Source organism: Salminus brasiliensis, chromosome 10 (assembly GCF_030463535.1).
Source record: "Salminus brasiliensis chromosome 10, fSalBra1.hap2, whole genome shotgun sequence".
In the NCBI taxonomy this organism is placed as follows: domain Eukaryota; kingdom Metazoa; phylum Chordata; class Actinopteri; order Characiformes; family Bryconidae; genus Salminus; species Salminus brasiliensis.
The window spans coordinates 15,268,318-15,275,468 of NC_132887.1; the positions used below are offsets into that span (position 1 = coordinate 15,268,318).

At 39.3% G+C, this 7,151-nt stretch overlaps 1 protein-coding gene across 2 annotated transcripts in view; it reads right to left on the reverse strand.

The window, feature by feature from the left end:
* The window catches only part of akap6 (A kinase (PRKA) anchor protein 6), a 123,023-nt gene extending 117,263 nt beyond the window's left edge, over window positions 1-5,760 (reverse strand). For both annotated transcript variants that reach the window (XM_072689392.1, XM_072689390.1), the window contains exon 1: window positions 5,673-5,760. The gene's annotated coding sequence lies outside the window, so the exon portion shown is untranslated. The remainder of the gene's footprint in view (window positions 1-5,672) is intronic.
* Window positions 5,761-7,151: the final 1,391 nt, after the last annotated feature.

Below are 7,151 nucleotides of genomic sequence, written 5' to 3' on the forward strand. Positions count from 1 at the left end.
TCTCTCTCTCTCTCTCTTTCTCTAGAGCTCTCTACAGGCTGACAAACCAGCTCATTTCCAGCTGTTCCTGACCTGTTATAGGTCAGTGTGAGCTGTTAAAGATGTGCTGATCTGATATTATCCTTATTAAATACTAAACAACCCAGGTATTTGTCATACCTGAACAATGAACATTTTCGCTTCTGGCCATTTGTAAATTGTGACAGCACATTATGCAATAAACTACTATTTTTTATGTTTTTATTTTCTTGTGATGTGTGATTTCACACACCAAAAAAAAAATTCTCAATTCCATAGAAAATTGAATAAATAAAAAGCACTGTTATCGAATCAGTACTCAATATTGACAATGGAAATGGAAGAGAAGGCATGGCTATCCTCTGTAACAGATAGCAGTTAAGTCCAAATTCACTGTGATAAGTGCTGGGAAGCTTCTGAAGCAGGTCAATGCTGTACTATAAGCTTTAATTGATTGTGAAATAATGGTTCATTGTACAGGCTCACATGGCATATCCCACCATTTCTTCTCTGAAATCACTGACCTTCTCATTTCCTTTTCACATGAAACCACTGAACTTTTCACCTTACTCTGTTCTGAAAGTCTTTATTATTACTTCCTACATCACCCCTAATCTTTCTCCACTGACTCAGGCAGCCTGTTATAGCATCGTATCATTGCTGGAGTCATTTCTGTAACCTGTGCTTAGATTAGCTCACACTGGAACAGAATGATCCATGCATGTTCAGAAGAACTAAGCCTAGAAAAAATGAGAACTGCAGCTTGCTATATGAACATGAATATCGCTATTGTCCAGAGAGGAAATTTCCATTTGAACACAGCAGTTGCAGTTTGCTGACATGGACCAAATGGCTTTGAATAAAATCTCATTACACTTTTGCCTTTTCTTGTAAAGTTAACATTTTGGAGTCAGTGATGATAGAAATTTTATCAATAATACTTTCTATTTCTCTGGCAAAATAATTTCTCTTTCATTAATCTCCTCATAATAAAGCCCAATGCACTTTTGTAATATGTCTAGTAGGATTCCTCTATAAGAAATGTCCTAAACATGGGTTCAGAATGACCATAAAAAGCAAAACCTTTTATGAAGATTTACCTACCATATAAAAACATAATGTACATATCCACAGAAATGAATGAGCAGCAACGCTAAGCTTATCAGTGGAAGGCCCACTCTGAGAAGTATCAGGTGATCGTCAATAATTCATGGAAGCGAGGTAATGACCCCACAGCTTCCGCCATTTTGGGGGAAGGATGAGAAGGATATCCTTTTGGTTGTTTCATCATTTCTCAGGTAAACACAACAGACACAAAATATGTCAATACATTTAATACATTTAATGAAAATCTGAATTTCATGCATGTTAGAGATGTCGGCTACTGTCTGGATTAGCCAGTCTAAGTTTAGTTTGGTTTAAATTAATCACAAACATTACCCACAGCTAAGCTTCAGGACAAATAATGCTATATTTTGACCCACAAAAAAAGTTGATCAGAAATCAAAAGCCACATGCAGTGAGTCAGCAGGCAGTGTGGCCTTGTGTCAGGTGTACAGTTACCCATCTCAGACACAGAGAGTGAATCGGAGGTCATTTCACATCCCTCACATTCTGAGTGTGGCTGTACACAGAACACACACAACAAGACCTTAGGTCTGAGAGCTGGGCACAACCTAATGCTTTCAGTTTTTAAGTATAATAATACCTTTAAACTACTGACCTACAAATGAAAATGCTGGCTTTAAAATGTACCTGCCATTTATGAACAATTCAGCAGTAAGCAGAGTATGAATAAACTTTCCAATTTACCCCAGAACGTCATTTGAGTCAAACGTTTAATTCCATAGATCGAGCATTTCTGCTTTTAAATCTTAATACATATAAAATATCTGCATCCAAATAAATATAACAAGTGAAAAAAGGTTGTGTGCCAACTTTTGATCACAAAAGTGGAACAATATCTAGAATGATAAAACTGAAGTACATTTTATTTACATGGCATCCATAGTTTGTTTCTGATGAATCTGAAGAATCTGATAAAACTTCCAAAAAAAACATTTTCTGAATGTAAATGGGCATATACACCAATCAGCCATAACACTAACACCAAGTAAAAACACTGATTGTCTTTATCTACAGTGGCATCTGCTAAGGGGTGGGATATATTAGGCACTGAACAGTCAGTTCTTGAAGGTGGTGTGTTAAAAACAGGAAAGATCAAGCATATGGATGTGAGCAACTTTGATAAGGGCCGAAGTGTGTTGGCCAGACTACTGGGTCAGAGCATCTCCAAAACATCAGATAGGTCTTGTGGCGTTTTCCTGGGATACAATGGATAGTACCTACCAAAAGCAGTTCAAGAAATGGCGATAGGGTCATGAGCACCTAAGGCTCACTGATGTGACTCATGGAGGCCCCACTTCACACCAGGATCTGCTGGTCCCACACACCACAGGACACCTTCAGAAGCATAGCAACTAACCCCAAAGTGTGGTTGCAGTACTTCAGCCTCGATAGCTCTCGATGGGAGTTGTTTACATGCTTTAAAATAATGTAACTGTAACAAGTATAACTGAAATAATGTCAGCATGAGTTATTAACTCTCAACTTGATAGAAAATAACTGGATGAATACAGTCAGTACACACAGCTGACATTGCTATGAGAAAATAAAATGATTTACTTGGACCTTTCTAAAAATTAAATTAAAAATCACATTTATCATTTATCATTACCATTTTAACATTTATCATTTATCACCCTCTGTTAAATTGTGACCCCCTTGCTACTATATTGTTATCCTAGATGAAAATACAGCCTAGTATCACCAGTATGTTTACTGGTTGCAGACTCTGACATGATACATAATGACACATGATGCTACACCCAGTCTCTCTGAGCGAATCATGTTGCTGTGTTTAGAGAAATTGTTCATTTGATCTTTCATCTTTAACTGAATCACTTCCTGGATCTAAGATCAATATAGCATTAACCCTTGAACTTAACCCTTAATTAAGCAAGTTAACATAATTTCTCATCACGCTTGCTGCCCTGACAACACAGCCCATCTGAACTCTACAAAGGGAAATATTACAATTTAGAGGCACAGTAACTAGGGCAAAAGACATAAAAATAACAACAATTTACACTTGGTAAAACATGGAATTAAACTCGATCAGCCATAACATTAAAATCAGCCTAATATTGTGTAGGTCCCCCTCGTGTTGCCAAAAAATCTGGCCAGTCGAGGCACATACTTAACAAGACCTCAGAATGTGTTCTTTGATATCTGGCACCAGATATTAGCAGCAGATCATTTAAGTCCTGTAAGTTGTAAGGTGGGCCTCCATGGATCACATTACTGAGTCTTGGGCACCCCCTGCCCTGTCGCCGGTTTACTAGTTGTCCTTTCTTGGACCACTTTGGTAGGTGCTAACAACTGCATACCTGAAACTCCCCACAAGACCTGCCTGATGTTTTGGAGATGCTCTGAATTAGTCGTCTAGCCATCACAACTTGGCCCATGTGAAAGTGGCTCAGATCCTTGCGCTCATCCATTTTTCCTGCTTCTGATACATTACCTTTAAGAACTGACTGTTCACTTGCTGCCTAATATATCCACCCCTTGACAGATATCACTGAAAGTACATAACCAATAGCATAATCTGTGGTTTTAATGTGTGGCTGATCAGTGTATAACTCCTCAGCTAATACAGCATAAGACTTACACTGCTCATTAGTCAGGACTGCTAGGCCTAGTCTGTTAATCAAGACATAATGATGGGTGTTGTTCGCTCGCAAAAAGATTTAACAAAGCTGTGGGATCAGGGCTAATAGTGTCTTTTTGGCCACTGCCACACCCTAAATGGGCTTTCAGCTGAAGGCCAGTTGTTCCCATTATGCCTAAATGATGGCTCAGGAGATAGCTGCACTCTGCACTCCACATGGGAAATGACAGGTTTATCACAGGGAGCAAAAAAGCCAGTATTAATAAACAGCTTAGAGGGAGGATTCAGGTCAGAACAAAGCCAGAACAGTACAGACTTGTGATGAAGCCTTTACATGATTTAAAACTATGTTCTGTGTGAGTATTGATAAGGATTTGCACTGGGAGAAAACTCTAGTTATTGCTGTATGAAGTCAAAGGAATGCTAGAAACAGTATGCTTATTCATGGTACAAATCGATAGCACACAAAGATCTTTCCTGTGGCCTCAGATCAGAGAGGTCCTTAAGGAGTCAGGCAGCCATGTCCTGGTCACCTACCTCCTCCTACCTCTTGTTATAGATATAGCCCTTTTGTGCTCCAAAGGATTCAAAGAGATTAAAAAAAAGTAATGCTCTGAATTTACTTGATTCAAATGTAAACATTATACATTATTTTAACTTGATAAAATATATTACAGTATGTTTCAGCTTACTTATATTATAATATAACTAATATATTAATATAATATATATTTGTGTTGATAAGTCCAAGAAATTCAGTGCATCACGTTTCATTTCAGTGTGGTAGCAGCAGAGAACAGCCCTGCTCTTAATCCTTCCACAATCCATCCCTCCTCTCCATCACACCTCCTTAAGCATACAGCATACACCTTCATCACCATAATAAAACAAGTATCTCATAGGACAGGGAGGGGGATGAAACAAGGGAATTCCTCTTGCAGACACACTCTGCCACACTGGCTGCACAACACTACCAACAGCGAATACAGTACAGCACCAGACTTTGGAACAGAGACACTTGGACACTAGGTAAAAGATGTCTAGGGAGACATGCCACACCTCACAACACGCTTACACGTTCATATCATGTAAACAGGATTAGCTGCAGCTTCTTCCTTACGTCGGAACATGACCAGCAGTTCCGGATCCTTGCTTGGTCCCCTAGGCCAGCAGTCCTGGATCAGCCATGCCCAGCATACTGTAGTATTTGCTTGCTCTAACACACCCTGTCCAACTCAGAAGAGGCCTGTTAATTAGCTAATTAGTTGGATTTGGTGTGTTGGAGCATGGAAAACACCAAAACATGCAGGACAAGAGCACTCCAGGACCCTTATAACCACACTTAGTGTTAGCTTTTCATTCCCATATGACCCCCACTCACCCATCAGGTGATCATGCTGACAGGACAGAATACTCTCATTCATGTACACCAGCAATACACATAGAATAGACAAACACCAATGCACACAGAATCACTCCTACACACAAACATAAACACAGAGCAGATGCAGCAAAACACATCCATGAAGGTGGGTGGGGACAAACAGCACATGTTCACATCCCACTGTCTTTCTTTCTTCATCCCCTCCCTCAAGGACAAAAATAGCACCAAAAACAACCCCTCATCGCTCTCACACAAACACAAAGTCCTGTCGACTGCGTGCCTGTATCTGGTCTCTGGTGGATGCTGTTTGTGTATGCGGCAGCCTCTGCCTCTGCAGGCCCGGTTAACAAAAGCAGAGGAGCAGCCGCCTTGCCAGTCATCACTAATGCCGTTAGCATCCAACAGCCTTCCTCTAGTGGGGGATTGCACACACACACACACACACACACATCCAGCTCTGCTAATAAACCTGTTCTACAAAACAGGTACTAGAAAGACAGCAGAGAGCAAACAGAAAAGAAAGAGAAGCATGGCACTTACCCTGTCCCACCTCTACTCCATCTTGCGCGCAGGGCGTCAGTAAAGGGTGCAATGTGGGGGAGGTGCCTGCTCTGAGACACTGCGGGGCTGCCTGCCTCTAGCAGCGCTGGCCTGGCGGATGCTGATGATGCAGCGCCTTTCAGGAGAGCAGCCCTGTTGCCTTGGAAACTATGGAGTGATGGAGTGGTCATTCTGTATTCTGATTGGCTGTAGATGTGTGGCGCTCCCGGTGGGAGGGGCTAAAGAAGAGACAGAAGCAGAGGCAGAGCATTGAAAACAGACGCAACACATTGGCAGAAGCAGTGTTGCTTCAACACACACAGACACACACACACACAGACATACATATTGTATAATCTGCGTGACCTCTTTATTGGCTTAGTTATACAGCATGGTAACTATTCTCTGGGCTAAATCTGAACAATTTTGTTCATTTTTTCAGACTCAATAATAATAATAATAATAATAATAACAATATGTTAATTACTTCCTATTTTTATAACCATAAATATTTTCCTCAAGTATAAGTGCCCTGTCTTATAACTCTTTATGTTTTGACAATAAAACATTATTATTATTTTTATCATCATTAAATGTGGAACTCTTTTTTCAAGTCTTACGCATTAATGTTTTTATAGGAATCATTGTCTCTGCAGCAGATTTAACTGCACTGAATATAAAGTAATAAGACTAATTCCTCTAATTACCCAAACTAAATTACTCCAGTCTAGGTACATTTGGTATTTTGGAAGGTTGAAGGTATGATGTAGCCAATGACAAGTTTACATAAATACAGAATAAGAATTACAACTCTTCATATTAACTATTTGGTCTAATTTAACAGAAAACTGCTCTCTGGAAGCTGTATGGATGTTTTTTTTTTTTTACTGACAATTTCTTTCCTAATAGTACTAAAATAGTAATTTACACACCTCTTTTTTATCCACATTTAATACAAGCAGCGTACACCTTAACAATAGCTTAGTTTTATCAAAGATCTGTGGGCAAGATGATCCTATTTTTTTTTAAATTAAGTGAACAATTAATAAACCTAGCAATATTTAACAATATATGTGACTTTCAAATATAAATCTGAGCTCTTAATCACACCCTCAGATGTAGTTTCTCCGTTTTCATTGAATTCTGGTAAGCGGAGAATGTACCACTGAAGCTCACTTTTTGTTGCATTTCCTTACTAATTCCACTGGATGGCAACGAAGCTATGAGCTTCAGGAAGCTCAGCGAGGCTTTGAAAGGTTAGAAGTGTAGAGCAATCCAATAACAATCCTAGCAATCTTACTTACAGACATAATTTCTACAGAATAGTTTCTATGGGCGCCATCATACTCAAGTTACAAACAAATGAGACTGATCCAGGTGTTTTTCACAAAATCAATCAAAGTTATATGCAGAAATATTCCACATCTTTCTCAGTGTCTGAGGGCTCCAAATATGATCTTTGTAAAGTTATGCTGAATA